Raw genomic sequence first — 22,945 nt, 5'->3', positions numbered from 1 at the left:
TGTTTTGACAAAAAAAGCAGTCGGTACAACTACTCTCACCCCATTTCTTTTGCACCACAGTAATAAGTTCATAAGGACTCTTTATAGCATTTTATCCATTGTTTGCCCTACATGAGTGTCCAAATATTCACTGTAGCTTTGTCTTTGGTCGAGTCTTGAACCCCCATTATCCCCAGCAGCTCACCTTGAGCATTTGCAGCTCTTCTCCTGGCTGCATTACCTCTCACAACTCTCTGGCTGCCTTACCTCTCGCGACTCTCTTGGCCACATACCTGCTACTGACCCCTTTCTCAACCACTATCCTCGCGGTCAGCTATTGCTGCATCACATTGGGGTTCCCAGATGTCACAGTAGAGACTGACAAGCCTTCATGCAGCAATAGCTCATCTTCATTCTTCACAGCTCATATTTCTGTAGTTTTCTAAAAGCATCATGTTTAATTCTAATTGGTTACCAACTTGTTCCTCCCCAGTTCATTGGTTAGTAGTTGCTAGAATATGCTTGCCAAAAACTTACTTCCCTAAAGATGTTTACATTCCTTTTTCACATGGGTACAAGGATGGTTCTCATGGTTATGAATTTCTTTCTCACAGTTACTTTCAAGTGAGCTGTTAGCCATACTTAGCTGAAGTAGCAGGCCTGAGCCATGATTTTACAAGGGTAACAAGGCTCTTATTTTGTAATGTTTTACCTGTATGCAACAGCATTGCAGCTAATTAGTGCTAAATCTGGTAGGCAATTTTTGGATGATGAGCATACTTGTCTATAAAGAACAAAACGAGACCAACAGCTTAGTTTGCAGACTAGAACAAGCAGCCATCTGTCACCCTGGTTTTTTAAGGTTTTCTAAACCTTCTGATGTAAACCTTCTTGTAGTAAACTTTCTCACACACTTTCTGTAAATAACTCATTGTTTTGCATTCCTTTATGGAGGAAGAGAACGTTAATAGACTTAGTTTGACCAGTGTCATTGGAGACGTGGCACTGTCACCCTCCAATCCGCTGTCACTTTTAGAAAACTGTAAATGTTAGAGTCAGAAAATGAACTTCCCTTTTTTCTTCACCTTGAGAACAGCGATGTGAGCTTGTGTTCTTTCGTGTCCTATAGTGACAGCCATTAGGAGATTATTTTCTGTTCATGAGCTAGAAACTGTGTCAGAGAACTAAAAATATTTGGAGTCCACCATACCTTGCCTTACCTCCTGAGCCAGTTTTGAATTACCTGCCCTACCTTGGTGTGTCTAACCCAGCAATAAACTCACACTTTGAAAATCAGAAAAATTGCAGATCCGTGCCTGTAGCAACATTCCAGCTTTACAGTGGGTTTCATGCTCTCTCTCTCCAGGAGATAGATCTTTTATATAAATTAATTAGGTACAGTAGAAGTGCTGCTGGTTGAATATTAAAGTATTTGCTTTTTCTGCCTATTTGTACTGAGGAGCATGTTGAAATGCAGGATTGCTGCAGATTTTATGCCAGCCATATACAAAAACAATTACCTGCAAATGATGTTGACATTCTGCCCCCTTGTACTGGAGCCATGCACCGGATCTCTTACCTCTGCCATATATCACTTGATTCTGAATTGTTCTGCTGGGTCGTTAAACCTGTTTATTTTAAGTTTTTAGAAGATTGTTACATTTTTAACCCTCTTTCATACTCTTCAAATTACTCTAGCATTTAACTCACAGCTAAACAGAAGAATAGATTAATTTACCACCTGAGAATGAAAAACAAAGTTGAGGAAAATGGATTTATTTTTACAAAAATATAACCTTGCAAAACTTTTTAGGGCAGACAACATGTTTTCACTTTGTGCTTGCCTGCTGCAAAGGAGTTCTGGTCTGGTGCTGGATTTGCGGATATCCCCTTAAATACACAGTAAAATTATACAGGGGAAAGGAATACAAGGGAGAAGCTAAAAATGGATTTTTGTCTCTGTGCATGCAAACAAGATAAGCCTCAGGAGAAGAGACCAACCTCCATCTGACTTCAACGACCTTTCAGGGAGTTGTAGAGAGGGATAAGGAAACTCTGAGGTTTTTCTGAGGAAACCACAGATTGGAGTAGATTCTGACCCTGTGGAGCAGAGAATCCTGTGCAGGATGTGGGAATTCTTGGAGCAGACTGTGGAGATCCAGCTATCTAACACCACCCAGAATGTCACCTTGGAGAACCCCAGGTGAGGGGAAGGCAGAGAGGACCCCTGGGGGTGCAGGGAAGGAGGTTTGGATGTGGTCACTATTCCATGGTGGCAACATCTCCCAGGGTTTGGTCCATCTCCTGCTGGTCTCCCAATGCTCCCACCATCTCTCAGTAGTCCCACCATTATCTCCCATTGGTTCCAGCACCTCCCAGTGGTGGGGAGACTGTCTCCTACTAGTCCACCACCTACCACTTGTTCCACCACAATCTTCTAGCAGTCTCGCCATCCTCCCCAGATCCCACCCCTCCATTTCTCCTCCCCAGGACCTACTTTTACAGTGGCCACAGCCCCTCCAGCCCTCCCATGCCCCTGCCTCCTCCAACGCCTGCCAGTTCTCCAGACCCCAATTTTGTGGCTCTGTGAGAGTCCTGGTCTACGAGGCCATGAGCTTCACCATGGTCTTCTTCAACCCCCTGGACTACAACCTGTTTCCCATGGAGCTGGGCCTGGAGCTGATCCTGCTCAAAGCTCACCTGGGCAGGTTGGAGGACACCTTCACCCATATGTCCCAGAGGGGGACTCCCTTGCTAACCAACAGGACAACTGAGGGCCTTCATGTCAGCCTGGACACCTGCCAGGAGCCCATCCAGGTGAGTGTTGGCCATGTCAAGGTGACAGCCACCATGTGCAACACACAGAGGTCCATTATCAGGGTGGTTCTGCAGGAATGGAAGTATTCAGGGAAAGAAGCTGGAGAGAGACTGCCATCCTATGTGATACCGAAAGGGTTAATTTCATTTTTACTGTGCCTGTGAACTTTCAGCAGAGAAACTAGGCATGCAAAATTGCTTTCCCAGCAAGGACAGTTCGAAGATAAGAAGACATCTGGCTCAAGAATGTAGTAATTGACAAAACAAAGACTGAATCTGGGAACTTGGGTGGGTTTTATTGTAATGGATAAATTGTAATGTGCACTCACTTGTAAAATAATCTGTTCATGAATGGTTAGAGGAATCCTTCATGCAACCTCAGGACTGAATAAATTATTCCCTCTTTAAACAAAATTACTGTTAAGGAGTCTTATTCCAAAATTACTGTTAAGGAGTCTTATTTTGGAGAGCCAGCCAGAAGATCCCCAGACAGAGTTACTGGTAAGGGGAGTTTGAGTGTCTGGCTAAGCTTATCATGGGGAGAGTTGAGTTGCCGACCTCAGGGGGTCAGAGTTCCCCCTGTCCAGAGTTCAAGTCCTCAAGAAGTATTAGGGTTTCAACTCCCCTAGAAGGCATTAGAGGTTGTCCCCAGGAGGTATCAGGAATCATTGTATCAAGCTAAACTCATAGTTTAAGGTAAAATCATTGTTCCACTGTTTTGTTGCACAGGCTACCACCATTTTGACTTGGGTGGAAGAATGAAGAAGAAAGAAAAAAAAAAAAAACAGTCTCAATTTACAATTGAAACCCAGACCTGGCCTCATCTGGAGCCACTTTTGTGGTGCAGTTTGGTTAATTTATTTGCATTCTTTGCATTCTTCTTGAACTCTGAGAGTGTGTTCATGTGAGAGTGTTGTGTTGATTTGAGTTTTGCAGCATATCAACATGCGGATGCCCGTGATATAAAAGTTCATTTGCTTGAGACGGTGTTGGAGCATGATTGAGTGTTTGCTGGGGTTTTGGAGTTGCTTTAGTTTTGTGTGCATGGCTGAGGTCGCATTTGTGGACTTAATGCACCCTCTTGTGTCAGTTTTAGTGATTGCCGGTGTAGCAGTCTTCCTTCTCTTCCCTACTCCCCCTTCTGTTACAAACCCGGAAATACCATTATAATTTTCAGAGATAATAGCTTGTATATTTGTAATTATTGAAAATGGGGCTGGTTTCTTCTAAAACCAAAGTGGGAGATTTCAATTCTCTATTGAAATGTATATTGAAAAACTAGAAACAGATTGGAGGAGACCCACCAAGTAAACCTAGACTAATCCAATATTGTCATCAGTAGTGCCAGTATACCAGTTAAACTACCAGACTAAGAGGCCAGAGAATAGTACCTTAGTTTAGGGAAGGAGAGAGGGAAATTGAGTGAATTGCCTTATGTGGATGTATTCTTTTATTTGGAAAACCATCTGAAACTGCAAAAGGAGAAGCCAGTGTTGGAGTGAATCTGGGGTAAACAGAAAGTTTCTCATGGCCTAGTAATGGTAAAAGTACCTTTCTCTTCCAATTGATCTTGAGGCATGGGTGAGATGCCTCACCTCTTCTTTATAGAGAATATCTGGAGAGACTACCTAAAATATTTGAAACCATTCTCAGGACCCAAACTGACTGGACATACAGGTTCTGCTAGATAATCTAATCGATTCTACAGAAAAAGAGATGGTACTACACACTACTAGGAAGGAAGTGAGCATTATAGACACAGAGGGCAGGCTACCAGGAACTGCTGAAGAGCACTTTCCCTCCCTGGACTCCCTTTGGGACCCCAATACCAAGGAAGGGAAGAATTTCCTGGGACAATATCAAAAATTGATATTATTTGGCTTTAAACATGCAATGCCAAAGCAAATCAATTGTTCTAAACTTTATGAGGTGAAATAAGAAACTCATGAGACTCTCAACTGTATCTGCAGAATGCCTAGGGGCAACTTCCAGGATATACACTAATATTGATCCAGAAAAAACAGAGGAAGGAAAAGAAACAAAAAGAAACAGGCCAAACCCACAGAACAACAGTATCTATAGTCAGAGAAACCAGCTGGCCAGCCAGCCAAAAAAGCCTGCCCCTCACTCTGCCCCCAGCTCTCACTGGAAACCCTGGTCTGGCTCTCACTCATCCTGATGATCCCAAAGTCTGGGGGATTGAGGGGGAGGGTCAGTGACACAAAACAAACAAAAAAAACCAAAATTGCATGAGATTAAAAAAAAAAAACAAGATAGTAATTTTTCAGGAAAATTCACATTACACAAGTGCTTTTTTCATACTATCACAAAAGAAAATTTATTTCCCTTGACAAAATAAAATTTCCCTCAAAAAACTTTTCATTCTGATGCATGATTTAGAAAGCTGACTGCTATGGCAGATTTGTCCTCTAATTCAATACTTTTGTTCAGAAGGCACAAATTAGCGACCTGATTACAATGTGATTCAATCACAGTATTGACCTTTGAAATGCAGAGTAAACTAATCATCATCATCATCATCATCATCAGAAAACTGCAGTATTGCTAGTGGTTCAGTGTCAGGCTCAGCAGCAGCAAGGCCTGTAGAGAAGAAGGGAAGGAATTTGCCTTCCTGTCTGCTGCCATCAGCAATGCTCAAAGTGTACAAAGCTACTGCCTTACATACATCATAAAAAGAAACCTTCTTGTCTGGGATGTCCAAGAAGATCCCAATCTTTGACAAATAGCCAGTCACAGTCAGAGAGGTCCAAGGATTCGTGCAGGCCAAATAATCTTGCCCGTCTACACATGCGATAACCCAGAAGCCATTCTCAGGACACAGAGTCAAAGTCCCTTTGCGAGCCACAGATTCAGAGGCAATACCCAAGGCCCAGTTTCTTCTTGTCCCAACATTTACTTCCCAATAGTGTTTCCCAGAAGTGTATCCTTCCTTTGCCAACACAAACAGATGGGAATCAAATCTCTTCTGATTTCTGAGCACGAATCCGATGACACCAGTATCTTTCACTGTCCTCCCATCTGCAGAGATTTCCAGTCTGGGATGAGCTGTGTCAGCATCCAGGATGACATCTCCTGCAATGGTCAAGTCAGGCCATGAGGAGCAGAAAACACAAGCTCTGCTTTTCTGAACCTTTCCCTTCTCTGCCATCATCCTCCTCTCATTTGTCCTTCCCCCCCTCCATGCTCAGGTGCACTCAGCAGGCTCTTGTCTTAGGATATCTCAAGCTTCTCCCTCTCCTCCTGCCGTGTCCGTTTCTGCCAGAGAGAGTGGCAGCCAGCATACACCAAATGCCTGACACTCTTCCAGTGCTCCTGAGACTACAGCAGGCAGCTCCTAGGATGAGGCTGTGCTGCTCAACCTTCTCTGCCTCCATCTCTGCATTGCTGGCAGGGGGTAGCCTGAGACAAAGGTCCAGGAGTTGGCAGCAGATGGAATTAGGTTTGCTTGCCAGCAGCTGTAATTAGGTTTGGATTAACTCCTTGCCAAAGTCTGAAGGGGATTTTTAAGTTTTAAGCACTTTTTTCCTCAATAACAGGAGACCACCAGTGTATGATACTGCTTGCACATGGATTAGAGTGGAAGAGAAGCCCGCAGTGCCACAAGGATAGGGGAATGTTTCTTGCCCCAGCGTTCTACATGCATTAGGGGATGGGAGGAACCCTGGTAGGACTCAAGCAAGGCACAGTGTCACAAACTGAGGTCCTCTAGCTCAATTCTGATTGAAAGGAGAAGGAGCTGCTCCTGCTGTGGAGCAAAATCAGCTCCAGACACTTTTCCTGAGAGGCCCAAGAGCCAAATCAGAAGTGGAAGATGGAGCTGCAGTGGCCACTGCAAGCCAGCTGTGCCTGCTCCCCACAGCGGAGAGGGCTCCTGACGAACACATGCAGGGCCCTGGGCAGCACATAACAGCAAAAAGTCAGCCAACCACCCTTCCCTGAGTGTGTTCTTCCCCAAACAGCTATCTGAGGGGGTTGGATGTGTTTTCTAGAGCTGCACTCAGGCTCTCGAGTACTCACTTCCTCATCTCACTTATGCTTACCTTTGTAGGACTGTAGGACTGGAAGATCTGTGGGAAAGGAGAAAAGCAGGAAATAAGTGCTTGCTCTGGCAATGAAGCAAAATTGGCCAACTCTCCCCCCTTGGTGACAATGAGGCCACTCTCATGCTCCCTTACTCTGACACTGACAGGGTCAGATGCAAGGCTCATAGTGTTGCTGGGGCGCTGACAACACAATCAAACAGAACGGGATTCAGGATATCTCTTAACATGACACCCAGCTCACTCTCCTTCATCACACTGATGCCACACCCATGCTCTCCTACTCCCCCACCACACACACGCACCGTTCTCTTAACCAGTTCTACTCTCATTTCATCAAAGATTCCCAGAGAAAACATCAGGGTGTGTGATAATTTTGTTTTCCAGGCATGGGGCATGTGGCTCCCACTTGCTTCCTCTGAGGACCGAGGAGGACTAAAATGTGCTGTGAGATGAACTCAGCCTCCCTTTCCTTTTCAAATGGGAAAGAGAGGCCAGAGGAATGGCCAGACCCTAAACTAAAGGCTTTCACAGAGGAAGACTTGCCAGGAAGCAAAGGTGACTTTTACTGCACCAGTTACCCCTGGAGACCCTGTCAAAGTGATCGAGCACTGCTGGGCCAGGGGAAAGAGGAGCAGGCCTTGCCCAAGGCCTGAGCCCCTACATTTCATCTGGGACTCTCACACTCGTGGTGGTCCTTCCTTCCCTGAAGTCTCCAACTCCCAGTGTTCTGGGGCACATGGGCTCTGGAAAAAGGAGAAGAAAGACCCTCCCAGCTCAATAGAACTGGTTTGGATGGATTGACTGCTGGAGGGCTAGGGAAGGAGCACAGGTCCTGTGAGCACTCCCAAAGGCTTGAGAAAGGCCTAATGGGCAGGATGGAGGGTTGGGATTAGCCCCCTCCATCTCTCCAAACAGCAGTTATGGGCTGTGGGAGACAACAATATTTGTTAAGGGGAAGAGAAGTGGGGAAAGCAAGAAGACAATACTAAGGCATGGAGGTGGGCTCCTTTACCACATATTGGGTCATAGAGAGCCTACACTACACATTCCTTTCAAAGACAAGGTAATGAAGAGGAACCTTGACCACCTGCTGCCATCATCTCAGTGTTCAGGTGTCTTCACAGGTGGGGACACAAGAGCTACTTGCCAAGACAATCTGTCCCTCTCCATCCACTTTGAGAAGCTGTGTACAAGAAGCTCACTGGACAATTTGCCTGTAAAGCAGCTTTTGCCTTCAGAGAGATGAAGTTCTGCTGGAAAAGGCCTTGCTCACCTAAGCAATATTTTGTGGATCCCAATGAGGTCTGCAAAGTTTTTTCCAGAGTTTGGATTTCTTGGGAGAGCTGCTGGATGTCCATCAGCCTCATGGATTCCAAGACCCTTGAGGTATTTTCCTTCACTTGCCTTCCTGTAAGAGAAGACTGGTGTCAGTGGAACAGTAGTTTTGCCTCACCTGAGATGAGTACAGTACCACAAGTTACAAGGGACCGTTCTTCTTAAAAAGTGTTGTGGTGTGCTGTAATGTCCCATTTTAGACTTCCAGGTCACTTCCCCAGGTGTGCCTATGCCTCTCTCCCTTCCCCCTTGCCCCCATGCTGAGTGAGTCCTGTCAATCAGGCTGAACATTCCAGCAAGGCCTCGTGTGGTTGGTCAAGTTCAAAGGATGCCCCTATGCCCAGAGGTCACTGGCCTGACTGGGTGTCATCTTCCCCTGAGACCCTGCCCCTCCCACCTGGTTGGTGGCTCACCTGTACCTCCCCTCCCCCTGTCCCTGAGCTTAAAAGGTGATCAGACCATGCAGTCGGGATTCTGTTGGAGCAGTTGCTCACGTTCAGACGTCTGTAACCATGGAATAAACCTCTGGACATTAAACCCTCCAGCAGAATCCTCTCATTTTTCTCTTCACCATCGCTTGAAGCCATTCCTCCTGAGGTAAACGGGGTTCCTAACAGGCCTGGACTTGTTCAGTGCCCAGCTGCAACCACCAGCAAGCCAAGGTATCTCTGGGGTGATACACCGCAGTTGCTGCCTTTGGCCCAGCAGCGAGGGTCAGACTGGCCCAGGCACAATATAACTGGTAATAAGGGGAGCCATATTCCAATAAAAAGGACTAAAAAGACACTGTGCTTTTACTCCCTCCAAATGTGATGGAGAGAAAACAAACGTTTACTGACTCCCAGCACCATTTCACCATCAAAGATGTTCCACTGTCATGGGACAAAAGAGCTGCTCACAAGGAAGTTCTGCCCCATGCACCTACTCGGAGGAGGCAAAGAACTAGATCACAGGACATTTGTAGAGCAGCTTCTACCTTTTGAGAGATGAAGGCCTGCTGGGCAATGCCTAGCTTACCTAGTTCATTCTTCATCTCTGCTCTTATCATCTGCAGGTCACGCTGTGTGGACCCCTCCATGTTCTGGAATGCTTCCTGCAGAGTTTGCATTTGCTGGGAGAGCTGCAGAAGGTCCTTCTTCCACATGGATTCCATAGTCCTTGTATTTGCCTCCACTGTCCTTCCTGTGAAGAAAGAACCATCTCACTGGAACAGTCTCATTGCTGTCTTGAGGGGGAGACTGGCAACCTGCAATCACAATGCCTTGAAGCTCTGATTTAAACTCCCTGGCAGAGCACCTTCCCTTAGGACTCACCCATTCCCTGTGGTCCTCCCTAAAGGCTTGACCAAGGCCTGCTGGGAAGCACTTGTTGGTGAGGGTGGAACAGGAAAGCCTTATAAATATGATTGCCTGGCAAAAGATTTTGAGAATATAGAAACTATAAGCGAGATTGAAATGAAAGCAAGTTTTGAGATCCCTCAGTTACTGAACAACTGGAAAACCATGGTGTGGCCAGCTGAAGGTAATCCCCTTTTGATGGAACAACACCCTCTGCTTGCAGACAGGCCCAAGGGTCAGAGCAGACCCTACAGCTTGGCAGAAGGGGCCCAAAGAGTAAGATTTAGGGTTTAAAATGTAACACAGTATGGTAATGTAGTGATTCTTATAGGTTGTATGGAAATGTTATAGGATATGCATGCTGTAGTAGATTGGTTGAAGAGATTCTGAATATTCAACACTGAAGATGATTTATTGTATTGTAATGGGAACTTCGCTCTTCTTCCACTGCTCTTCCTCTTCTCTTCTCTTCTCTTCTCTTCTCTTCTCTTCTCTTCTCTTCTCTTCTCTTCTCTTCTCTTCTCTTCTCTTCTCTTCTCTTCTCTTTTCGCGCTCACCTCTGCACTTCTTCACCCCCTCCTTTCTACATGCTCTCCGCTCTTAAACCTTTAATTCTCTTACACTTTAAGCCTCTCTTCTCTCGGCCCTGCTCCGAGCTGCGGATGGCAGCTCGCAACAGGGCCTTGCACCCATGCCCTTTGTAATAAACTGATAGTTTCATGACTTGGCTGCAGAGATCTCTCGTCTCCGTCCGTCCCACCTGTGCGTGACCCCCATCACTCCTACAGTCATTCCCGCAAGCACTGAAGGCAGCACTGGCCTCAATCCATCTCTCCAGACAGCATCTGTGTGCCCTGGGAAACAACACTCTTTTTCACGAGGAAGATGTGGTGGGACATCCCTTACCTGTCCCTCAGAACCCATTGTGGCCCCAGGAACGTTCACTGTACCTCCGCCTTGGTCAGTGGTTCCCGAGATTGGATATGGACCCTGTGCCTGCCCAGGGCAATGTCCCTGGACCTTTGGCAGAGAGTGCTGGGTGCTGCCAGTGCCCTCTCCTGCCCCCACCTCATGCACTGGCCGTGGAGATGCCCCCTAGCCGAGCAGGTGAGCATGGGGTGGGGCTCATCATGGGCACAGACATGCAGATTGTGCACAGCCTGGCTTCACCCAGTGTGGCATCAGGGCTGGGGACATAGCAGAAGGGCTGTGGGGAAAGCAACAGAGACAGGGACAAGAGTTCAAGGGGAAACCTTATCAACTGTCAGACAGTGAGAGAACTCAGAGTTCAAACTCTCTTTGAAGCAAGGGAGAGAAGAGGGACCTTGAGCCCCTGCAGAGAACACTTTAGCATGGAGGTGTTCTAGTGGCAGGGATGACAAATCTATTACCCATGTAAGGGCTGTCCTTCCCCATCCCATTTTAGGAGCTGTCAAAGAATATCCTCTCAGGAAAGTTTGCCTATAAAGCAGCTTTTGCCTTTTGAGAGATGAAGGCCTGCTGGGCAATGCCTAGCTTACCTAGTTCATTCTTCATCTCTGCTCTTATCATCTGCAGGTCACGCTGTGTGGACCTCTCCATGTTCTGGAATGCTTCCTGCAGAATTTGCATTTGCTGGGAGAGCTGCAGAAGGTCCTTCTTCCACATGGATTCCATAGTCCTTGTATTTGCCTCCACTGTCCTTCCTGTGAAGAAAGAACCATCTCACTGGAACAGTCTCATTGCTGTCTTGAGGGGGAGACTGGCAACCTGCAATCACAATGCCTTGAAGCTCTGATTTAAACTCCCTGGCAGAGCACCTTCCCTTAGGACTCTCCCATTCCCTGTGGTCCTCCCTAAAGGCTTGACCAAGGCCTGCTGGGCAGCACTGAAGGCAGCACTGGCCTCAATCCATCTCTCCAGACAGCATCTGTGTGCCCTGGGAAACAACACTCTTTTTCACGAGGAAGATGTGGTGGGACATCCCCTACCTGTCCCTCAGAACCCATTGTGGCCCCAGGAACGTTCACTGTACCTCCGCCTTGGTCAGTGGTTCCCGAGATTGGATATGGACCCTGTGCCTGCCCAGGGCAACGTCCCTGGACATTTGGCAGAGAGTGCTGGGTGCTGCCAGTGCCCTCTTCTGCCCCCACCTCATGCACTGGCTGTGGAGATGCCCCCTAGCCGAGCAGGTGAGCATGGGGTGGGGCTAGTCGTGGGCTCTTCAACTTGGAGGTGTTTCAGTGTCACAGAGTAGAAAACTGGTTTGCCATGTAAGGACTCTCCTTCTTCAACCACTTTGAGGAGGTGAGTCCTGAGAATAAGTTCACAGGACTGTTTGCCTGTAGAACCGCTTTTTTCTTTAGAGAGATGAAAGCTTGCTGGGGAATAGCCTAGTTTACCTAGGTCATGCTCCAAGTCTGTTCTGATCCTCTGAAGGTCACGCTGTGTGGTCTCATATCTCATCTGGAAATTTTCCTGCAGAGTTTGAATTTGTTGGGAGGCTTCATGGTGGTCTTTCTCCAGCCTGGCTTCTAAGGTGCTTGTTTTTGCCTCCATTTTCCCTCCTGTTAAGAAAGAACATTTTCATTTGGACAAAGGTTTCTTGGTTCATGGTTTTCTTGAGGGAGAGACCATTGATCGGTAATGACAATGCTCAAAAGCTCGTCATCACAGCTCGTCATATAAAATCCCTGTCAGAGCATCTCTTAGGGCTCTCTTAGGCATCTCCCACTCCCTGTGGGTCTTCCTAACGGCTTGACCAAGGCCTCCTGGGAAGGATGGAGGGTAGGAATGATCCCACTCTTTCTCTCCAGAGAGTACTCTGGGGAGATAATATTCTTTGGTATGAGCATTGCGTGGTGTCACAGAGCACAAAAACTGTTTCCTGTGTAAGAGCTGTCTTTCCCCATCCCCCTTGAGGAGATGTGGCAGACAAGTTCCAGGACAGTTTGCTTGTAGGGCAGACTTTGCCTTCAGAGGTATGAAAGCCTGTCATGGAAATGCTTCTGCTCACCTAGTTTGTTCTCCAGGTCTCCTCTGACCATTTGAAGGTCACGCTGTATACCAACCTTCATGTTCTGGAAAGTTTGCTTCAGAGTCTGAATTTGTTGTGAGAGATGCAGGAGGTCCTTCTGCCACATGAATGCTATATTCCCTGTGACATTTGCCTCCACTGTCCTTCCTGTGAAAAAAGACTGGTGTCACTGGGACAATGATTTTTCTCCCTTGAGGTGAGGTCGTGTCCCACTAATGACACAAAACTTTCCTCTTAAAAAGGAACAAGGAGATGTTCTTTCACTCCCTTTTACAACAAGTGAGAGAAGAGAGACCTTGACCATCTCCAGTTGCCACCTCAGCAACAAAGGTGTTCCAGATGACTGGGATATAAGAGCTGCTCCCAAGGAAGTTCTGCCCTTTCTGACAAAAGGTAAATGATGAACTCACAGGTCAGTTTACCTGTAGAGCCAGATTGACCTTCAGGGAGATGAAGTCCTGCTGGGGAATGGCCCTGCTCACCTAGTTCATCCTTCAGGTCTGTTCTCATCATCTGAAGGTCTCGCTGTGTGTACAGCTGGGTGTTTTGAAAAGCTTTCTGCAGAGTTTGAACTTGTTGGGACACTTCATGGATGTTCTTCTTCCACATGGATTCCAAAGCGTTTGTAGTATTTGCCTCTACTCTCAATCCTATAAAGAAAAAGAACAGTGTCATTGGGACACTCTCATTACCTTCTTGAGGGAGAGAGCAGTGTCCTTATTTAAATTCACTGTCAGAGAGTCTCTTCAGGTTTTCCCTTTGAGTATTCAAAAAAGCTGTTCCCCACACAGGGATTGTACTTCTCCATCTGCTTTGAGAAGCTGTGGTGGACAATCACCCAGGACAGTTTGCCTGTAGAGCAGCTTTTGTCTCCAGGGAAAAGGCAGCCTGCTGGGGGAATGGCCCTGCTCACCTAATATATTCTCCAGGTCTGTTTTGAGGAGCTGAATATCACACCGTGTGGACTCCTGCTCATTCTGGAAAGCTTCCTGCAGAGTCTGAATTTTTTGGTAGAGTTGCTGGTGGTTCTTCAGCCAGACAGTTTCCAGGGAGTCCACTCTCCTTCCTGTGAAAAAAGACTGGTGTCACAGAGATAATGATTTTTCCTCCCCTGAGGTGAGGACTTGTTCCACTAGTGACATAGGCCTTCCCTCCTAGAAAAGACCAAAGAGACGCTGCTCTTTCACCACCTTCAGGGACAGGGGAGAGAAAAGGGACCTTGATGACCTCCAGTTGCCATGTCAGCAATCAAAGATGTTCCACTGGCATGGAACATAAGAGCTGCTCCCAAGGAAATTCTGCACAAGGCACACACTCCAAGGACTAACTCACAAGTCATTTTGATTGTGAAGCAGTGTTTGCTTCCAAAAAGATAAAGGCCTGATGAGGAATGGCCCTGCTTATCTGGTTTTATTTTTTCCTTTTTCTTTCTTTATGCAGGGAGGGCACATGAAATTCAATTCGGTTTCCTCATGTCCTGCCTATTTCTAATTTATACTCTCCAGACTTTTCTTTCCTCAGACAATCCTTTCTAATTCAGAGGCCTTGGAAAATAATTCAGCCCTGAAAAACAAAGATGGGGACTTCACATTCTGATGGACCTGTAGGCACCCTTACTGATCTCTTCCTTGGTTTTCAAATCCTCTTCCACCAAGAGTTTGCTCTGGGAAGGAGCCTTGGCCTCTCTTCTGGACCTGCAGTCTTCCTTGTGACATGGAAACTTTTTTCCACTACAGTTTTTACCTGTTGAAAGGAGTCTCAGCATCACTGTGAGCCCTTCTAAACATGAGCTTGAAGCTGCTGTGCTGCTGGTGAGGAATATTGAAAGGAGCCCCATTGCCTCCTCACTCCCCAATGGTCTGGCCACAGGGGAGAACCCAGGCTATGCTGCTTGCCAAGTGAGCAAAGAACATTCCTCTGCCAGCATCCCAGCTGGAAAGAATGGGAATGGGAGAAAAGATGGCCTTAGATCCCAGGGAGGATGGGATCCGGAAGAGTCCAGGATGTCCTGGTCAGTGCTGGGAAAAGCCCACTTTTGGGGCAGCTCTGCATCTTGGGAACCTGCAGTCCTGAACATCTGCATGGGGATGGGAAATATAACAAGGGACTTGTTGGAGGACTGTGTAAGTGGGAATTTCCAGAGGGGCGAGATGTTTGATTGCACTGCACTAGACCCTCATGCACCTTCTTCTTGCTTGGCAGAGGTTTTTTTCCAAGAACTGTGGGTATGTCCTGGCACTGATCCATCAGAGAACGCTGATGGAAAGGCTTCTCTTTGTGTCACATAGAACCTCCCCTTGGTCATCTGTTGATAGTCTAACAAGAGAATGAGTCTCATAGAAATGCAGAATTGCAAAGTCAACTCACCAGACAATGGTTTGGGTTTTAAGACACCTTATAGACCTCTCTTTCCAATCCACCATTATCTCTTTCCAGCCTTCCACTAGACCACATTGCTCTAAACCCTATCCAACCCGGCCTTGAACCCTTCCAGGGATGAGATATCCTTAACTCCTACAGCAATCTGTGCCAGGGCCTCACCACCCTCACAGGGAAGATTTTCTTCCTATTATCTGATTTAAATCTACCCTCCTACAGCTTAAAATCAATTCCACCTTGTCCTAGTAATCTGTGCCCTTGTAAGAAGTCCCTGTCCAGCCTTCTTGTAAGCTACTGGAAAGATGTCAGAGACTGGGTAAGTTTAGTGTCTCAAGTCAATGCTTTTCTGTGTGTCTGTATGTGTGTATGTGTGTCTTTGCATCTCTGTGTCCGTCTCTGTGTGTGCATGCCTGTTTGTCTGTGTCTGTATGTCTCTGTCTGTGCGTCTGTGCCGTCTCTCTGTCTGTCTGTATGTCTGTGTCCCTGTGTGTGTCTGTCTGTGTGTGTCCATGTGTCTGTCTGTGTCTGTTCATGTCTGTGTGTGTCTGTCTGCGTTTGTGTGTCTGGTTGTCTCTGTGTCCATGTGTGTGTCTGTGCATGTGTCTGTGTGTCTGTGTGTGTCTCTGTGTCCGTGTGTGTATCTCTCTGTCTCTGTCTGTATGTGTCTGTGTGTCTTTGTGTCTGTCTGTATCTGTTTGTGTGTGTCTTTCTGTGTGTGTGTCTGTTTGTATCTGTTTGTGTCTGTGTGTCTGTGTCTCCGCATTTCTGTGTCTGTGTTTGTGTATCTATTTGTGTGTGTCTGTGTATGTGAATGTGTGTGTCCATGTGTGCGTGCATGCGTGTGTGTGTGTGTTTGGAGGCAGGTCAGGCCTTTTTTTCAGGTAAGACAGCGCCCTGCCCCCCGACCCCTCAGATTGACTGAGCTGTCAATCAATCAAACAGCAGGGGGAATTTCCTGCTTAGCCTCTGATTGGCTGAAGTTCCAGAAATCCCATCTAGGAGGTGGGCCCACAAAGTGCCAAGGGATTAAAAGGGATGACCATCCAGTACCAAACTGTCTGGCCTTGCTGGCTTTTTTGGGGTTCTGGTCTTACCAACGTCATAACCCTAGGAGTTGGTAGCTATGCCTGTGGTTTTTCTATATCTTTTCTATCTTTCTCTCTGTCTTCTCCTAATTCTCTTTTCATGAAACTTTGTGGGTAACTTCACATGTTAAGGACTTAAAAGTTTCTAGGTTAAATGGGCTAAGTAAATGAAGTTGCTATCAAACTAATACTAAGTAATGTCACTGTAAGTGGTTTCATGTTGAATTTCATGTTGTATTTAATCCTTTTGCCAAAGCTTGCTTAATCTTCTATATTTTGGCAGTAAACTTTTGTGTGATTTTCAGCTCTTGAGAATATCTGGTGGGGATTTATTTCTCCATTGTGCTATCTAGAATCAAGGAACTTTGAGTTTAACGCCTGGATTTAAGTATCCAGGGTGTAATAAAGGGTCTCTGAAGTCTGCCTGGAGCCCTCTCTGCTTCTGTTGTTTTTCATAACTACCATAGGCAATTAATATGGACCATTCTAGATACACCAGGTAGCTGGTTCCTGATGCAGCAAAACAACTGACAAGACACCAACCCTCCTGCTCTGGAAGACATCTAGGACAGAACCTACAGTCATGGATAAAATGAACTCAGCAGACATCGTGGTGGGATGGCTGTTGACTATGGAGATGATACCTATGTTTGTATACTTATGTATACAAACATACCTCACATATATATGTGAATGTTTATGTATATATGTTGGAGGGTGTAGGATGTTTAAATGAGTAGATGGTATAAATTAAGTGGTGGAAAATGTCCTGGTTCAGGCCAGGACAGGGTTAATTTTTGCAGTGGCTGGGAAAGGGGCATGACCAGGAACCTAATGTGATTTGTTACAAACTCACATCATTGGCATGGGGTTGGTGGGAAGTGGAAAGGGACACTGTCTCTTCTGGGGAAAAGGGATGCCTTCTGGTCAAAAAGAAAGGGCAGGGAGGGAAGTCATCCTGTATTTGTTTATTGTCATGGGGTCCTTGATGTGGATTTTGCATATGAATGACTCTCTCTTTTTTACACTTCCTTTATTAATATTGTTCTTGTTATTGGTTTTTTTTTTTTTTTCTTATCTCATTGCTGATTCCAGTAAATTATTCTTGTCTAAAACCATGATCTTCATCTTTTGTGCCCCCAGTTCTCAACTCCATCCTGTAGCAGCAGGAAGAGAGAAGGAATAGAGGACTGGAAGTATGGTGTGTCATTAGGGAGTCTCAGTGGGAGCAGTGAATTGGGGAGTTCCATTCCTAAACCACAATACAGATGGAAATGGAGATGAGGCTGAAGGCACAGAGCTTGAGAGAGGCAACTGGTGTGAGGTCAGTACAGCTTTTGGGGAGCGGTCAGTCCTGCCTTGCCATGAGCAGTGAGGTGCTGGTGTGGGCCCTTGGCCATGACACTCTGCCACAGGTTCCCAAGGCTTGGCAGGGCCCTGCTCCAGCTCCCACCCAGGAAGGAAAACCATGTCCACAAAAGCCTCCCAGAAAGGGGAATAGCCGTGCCCTCAGACACCACAGAGCTGGAACACCTGGCACTGGACTGGGGAAACAAGACTTCTCCCCAGCCATGTCTGCAGAGGCAGAGATCTCTGAACAGGCCCTTACCAAGGTGGGAGGCACCACTGACGCTTCTAGGAAAAAAGATCCAGATCTGATGAATGAGCTCCACTGGAACCATTGGGAAGAATGAGACCAATGGAGGTAGAGGAAGGGACGTTCTAATTCACCCCAGAAAAAGTACCTCAATCCCATCCTCCTTTCTTCTCTTGCCTGTAGATGCCATGGTCCACCCAAGCTCTCATGCATGCGGTGGCATCTCCCTTCTGCCTCTGGATGACAGACAGCAAAATTCTACCTGCAGGAGAACTCAGAATTTGAGCTGAGTGGAAGCTAATGCATCTGTGAGCCAGAAGTAGACGCTACATGGTATTTCATCCTATTTGTCAGAGAGTAGTCTTACAAGAGGCTGAGAAATTACATCCTGCAGCCTCACGTCTAAGAACATGAGGTCCTGTGAACCAAGAGGCCTTACCTTGAAATACTAGAACAGCACCAGCAGCCAGTGTGAGAAGGAATAAAGGGAGCTGTATCCAGGAGGCAGGAACCCACTGAGATGCACCTGGAAAAACAGAACCTTTGGGGAAAAAAAAATCCAAAATTCCTTTGGGGAAAAAAGTCCACCCCAAGAGATTTTGTGGAGATAAATGGAGAAATAGTCACAATCCTACACAGGTGGTCAAAGCCTGCCTTCCCTCAGGATGTGCACATCCCTAGGGGCAAGAGGGATCCTGCTCATCTCACACTGCAACCTGTCCTGCCTGCAGTGCCTTGTGGTGCTCTGGGATGGGTCTGGCTGAACTGGATAGCTGTCAGCTTCCCTGGCACTGCAATGGGCCTCACAGGGCTCCTGAGACAGTGAGCCTCCAGCAAAGACTTCTGGGGACAACAGAACTCACCTGAGATGTGCACAGTAGTTTTCTTCTCCCTCTGCACCAGTGGGTTCAGGATTTGACAGGTGACTTTTCCCACTTACTCTCCTGTAACTGTGACTCGACTACAGACACTGAAGAACTTCTCACTGTCCTGGTTACTTTCAGTGTCTGCAGAGAGCTCCTGCCCATCCTCAGTAACCCACTGGACAACAGGTTCTGGAAACCATCTGTGTGATCTGCAGCCAAGCTCTAGCCCTCGCCCTTGGGGCCCTGAATTTCAATGAACACTTCACCAATACCTTAAAGACAAGGGAGTTTCTTAGTGAGAGGAATTTGTTTCCTTGAAAGCAGCTCTTCCTTTGATTCACAGCTCTTTCTTAACCCAGAGTTTCCTGCCAGTTTGTCAGTTTTTCACAAAACCTTTATATTGGTCTTTCTGTCATCCCGCACTTCATCTGCCATAAATGCCAAAATTCCTTTGGCTTTGAGAGAGCTATGGTGTGGGATGGATTCGCTTCTCAGCTCCCCATTATTTCATGGAGCAGGCAGGGAGAAGGTGTGTACTTTGTATTCTTCTTTTGGAATGACTCTGTAGGACCCCCATCCAATTTTGAGGATTGTGAAGCAGGACACAGCACAGTAGAGCCCAGGCACCTCCCCATTCCAACAGAACTACAGATGGGCACAGATGGTCACTGACAGGAACTGTGCCAAAGCTTCACCAGTGTGAGGAGGTGGCAATGCACCACACACAATTCAGAGTCACACTCCTGGTCAAAGCTGGATTTTATATGAATTTTTCCTGTGTAATACTAGGAAATGGGTGCTTTCTTGAAGCTTTTTCTCTCTCCTCTCCCAAAAGCATCTCTAATCCCCTTTGGATGAGGGGATTTAGATTCAATCTCAGGAAGAAATTCTTGACTAAGAGCGAGGCACTGGCACAGCTTGCCCTGAGCAGCTGTGGATGTCCCATCCCTGGAAGTATTCAAGGCCAGGTTGGACAGCATTTGCTCCTGCCCATGGCTGGGAAGTTCAAATGAGAAATTCTGTAAGGTCCATCCCAACTCATGCTTTTGCATGATTCTAAGATTCCCTGATTCCATCATTCTATGCTCTTTCTCATTAGTGAATCAAGGTTCACCAGCTCCATCTGACATTATCAATACCTGCTCCAAATGGTGCTGACTGTCCAGCTGGGGGGAACCGGCAGCACAGAACATCTCCTTAGCCCTTACCCCAGCTGAGAAGTCACAAGACAGAGGGCCTTATTCCCATCAGTCCCACAGCCACGGATGCTGAACACTTGGATGTCTGTCAGGTAGCCTCACACCTCCCCAGCAGGGATTATTGCAATTTTCCAGCCCCATGTGGGTCAGAACAGGGCTCAGGCTAGGCATGGAAGCTGCAGAACATCTTGACAGCTGGCCTATGCTGGGAGTGGGGAGGTGATGTGTTGGGTCATATGAGGGGGGCACCAGCTGGGGGACAGTGATATTTTGGAGAGCTCTTTTCCTTCTGTAAGAGCTTCCCCCCTTCCCTGCCCCGCCCAGAAAGTCTCCACCTGCAATGCTGAGCTTGGTGGCCATATCAACAATCTGATCCCTGGATATCACAGTGAAACTGTACATTTCTTCATCTGCTGGCTGGACATTCCTCAGTGTCAGGGACACATTCCCAGTGTCAAATCCATCTGTTGGCACTGATATCCATCCATGCTATTTCTGCATCTGTTCACCCCCAAACTACCTACATGTGTAGATGTCCTCTCTGTGCCCATCTGTGATTTTTCTCCACTGCACTTCGGGATTGTCCAGTGGCTATGTGGAAGAGATGGTGCAAGGAATGATTGTATCCTGACCAACTACATTGTATCCTATTCCAACTACATTTTCAGGAGAGGTGAGCTCTAAATTGTCTGTGAGTGAACATCAGGCTGAAATCCATCAGAAAATGTACTGGTGTGAAGGAAACAGGTCTAGGAGTCACAGTGGGGAACAAGTGAAAGTAATAGATTAGAGGGAGAAAACAGGATGATACAAGTTGTACAGGATGGGATTATTTTGGGGAAAAGGAAAAAACATAAATGCATAAAAGCATATCCAGAGCCACTTCATGCACCTCCCCAGCTGGCATTGCCCTTTCTCAGCCCTGTGTCACCAGCAGCAAGGTGGCTGTGACAATGCCAACTGCCAATGCAGACAGGGAAATGCTCCTAGCACTGGGGCAGAGCTGGACAGGGCACTGCTGTCTTGGCTTAGGTCTTCCCTGGCTTCACCTCTGACTTCAAACGGCTGGATTCCCCAAGACCAGAGGGGCAGGACAGCTCTGGCTCTTGTGGAGTTCGAATCGGGGCTGCTCAGGGGACCATGACCCTCAGCTCCACGACTTTTGATCATCTGCAGGCTGGAATCCCTCAGGAAGGAAGAGAAAGGAACAGAATGAAAGGAACAGAACAGCTCATGGAAGCATTACCTGAGAAAGGGATAGCCAGAAGAAGTGCCAGAGCCAACAGGACCCATCTCTTCTGCTCCATCCCTGCAGTCCAAGGGGTGGGATGATCCTGCAGCTGACCTGGAACAGTCACAGAAGGGAAGTGAGAAAAGAAGGGAAATCCTCTCCCAACCCCTTCAGATCTTTCTCCTGGCACTTGTCACCAGCTGTGACTCCTGAAGGTGCCAAATCTCAAAAATTGAGATCTCTGGAAAGGCACAAGTTTTCTTGATTTCTGATCTCAAAAAGTTGAGATGAGAAATCAAGAAAACTTGTGCCTTTCCAGAGATCTCAATTATACTTGCAGCTTCTGGGAATTTCAGTCTAGCGTGCTCTCAGGAAGCTGTGACAGGGAATGCAAGAGAAAATTCAATCCAGTCCCTACTTCCTACTGTGAAATTTAATGGACACCTTAAAACACCAGTTTAAATCTTTGGTTTGGAATCACAGAATCTTTAGGCTGGAAAAGGCCTCTGAGATCACAGAGTCCAATCTTTGATTAAAGACCACTAGACCAGGCACTTAGCACCACATTCAGTCTTTGCTTAAGCATTTTTAGGATGTTGACTCTACTACCTCCCTGGGTAGCCTGTTCCAATGCCTGACCACCCTTCAGTGAAAAAATTGTTCCTGACATCCAACCTAAACCTCCTCAGCACAACTTAAGGCTTGAATTTCCTCTTGGCATTTTGCTAGTTTTCCGGGAGAAGAGGTCAACTCCCAGCTTGCTACAGTTTCCTTTCAGGTATAGAGAGTTATATGGTCACCCTTTCTCTCACTCTGTTGAGTTTACATGGGCAGGTTTTGGTAGCAGGGGGGTTCCAGAAGGGTGCCTTCTGTGAGAAGCTTCCCTATGTCCAACAAAACCTATGCCAGCCGGCTCCAGGACAGACCCCCTGCTGGCTAATGCTGAGCTACACATGGATTGTGATGATGCCTCTGTGATAACATATCTAAAAAGAAAGTTATTGTGCAGATGTAACTGAGACCAGAGAATAGTGAGGTGAGAGCATGTGAGAAGAACAGCTCTGCAGATAGCCAGGTCAGTGCAAAAAGATGAGTAGGAGTGCTCCAGGTACCAGAGTGGAGATTCCCCTGAGAATCTGTGGGGAAGCCCATGGTGAGGCAGCTGTGCCCCTGCAGCCCATGGAGGGTACACAGTGCTGAGATCTACCTGCAACCTTTCAAGGAGCTGCACTCTGGAGCAGGTGGATGCCCAAGAGAGGCTGTGACCCCATGGGAAGCCCGTGCTGGAGCAGAGTACTGGCAGGGACCTGCAGACCCGTGGAGAGAAGAGCCTAGGCTTGAGCAGGTTTCCTGGTAGGGCTTTTGATCCTGTGAGCAACACACACTGGCATGGACTGTACCTGAAGAACAGACCCCATGAATGTGTGGCCCACATTGCAACAGTTCACGGAGAACTGTTCCCTATGGGAAAGACACACACTGAAGAAGCCTGTGGAAAAGTGTCTGCCCTGGGAGGGACCCCACACTGGAGCAGAGGAAGGATTCTGACTCCTCTCCCTGAGCAGGGCCACAAACAAGGTGTGATGAATTGACCATTGCTTCCAATTCCCCATCTCCCTGTGCCACTCTGGGGAAGAGATAGAGCTGGGAAAGAGGGAAGGGTGGGGAGAAGGTGCTTTTAAGATTAATTTTACTTCTCATTGCCCTTCCCTGCTTTTTTTAGTAACAAATTCTATTAATATCCCCGAGTCTGTTTTGTTCTTGACAGTCTTTGGTGAGTGATATCTTCCTGGTCCATAACTCATGAATCTTCCACTATATTTACTTTCCCTGTTCGGCTGAGAAGGTCAGTGATGGAGCAAGCTTTGATGGGTACCTTTGTAGCATCCAGCCAAGGTCAACCCACTACACCAGCTTAAACAACCACAACTCCTTCAGCCACTCCTCATCGGACATGTGCTCCAGAGCCCTCACCAGATTCACTTCCCTTCTCTCTGGACTTGCTCCAGCACCTCAATGTCTTTGATGGGCCTAGAACTT

The 22,945-nt window shown here is 47.0% G+C and overlaps 1 pseudogene; it reads right to left on the bottom strand.

Moving 5' to 3' along the window:
- Window positions 1–5,317: 5,317 nt before the first annotated feature.
- Window positions 5,318–20,981, bottom strand: LOC131092419 (butyrophilin subfamily 1 member A1-like; annotated as a pseudogene).
- Window positions 20,982–22,945: the final 1,964 nt, after the last annotated feature.

Source organism: Melospiza georgiana, chromosome 21 (assembly GCF_028018845.1).
Source record: "Melospiza georgiana isolate bMelGeo1 chromosome 21, bMelGeo1.pri, whole genome shotgun sequence".
In the NCBI taxonomy this organism is placed as follows: Eukaryota; Metazoa; Chordata; class Aves; order Passeriformes; family Passerellidae; genus Melospiza; species Melospiza georgiana.
Note: the sequence above shows the minus strand (reverse complement) of the source record. Positions and strands in the feature narration are given on the sequence as shown.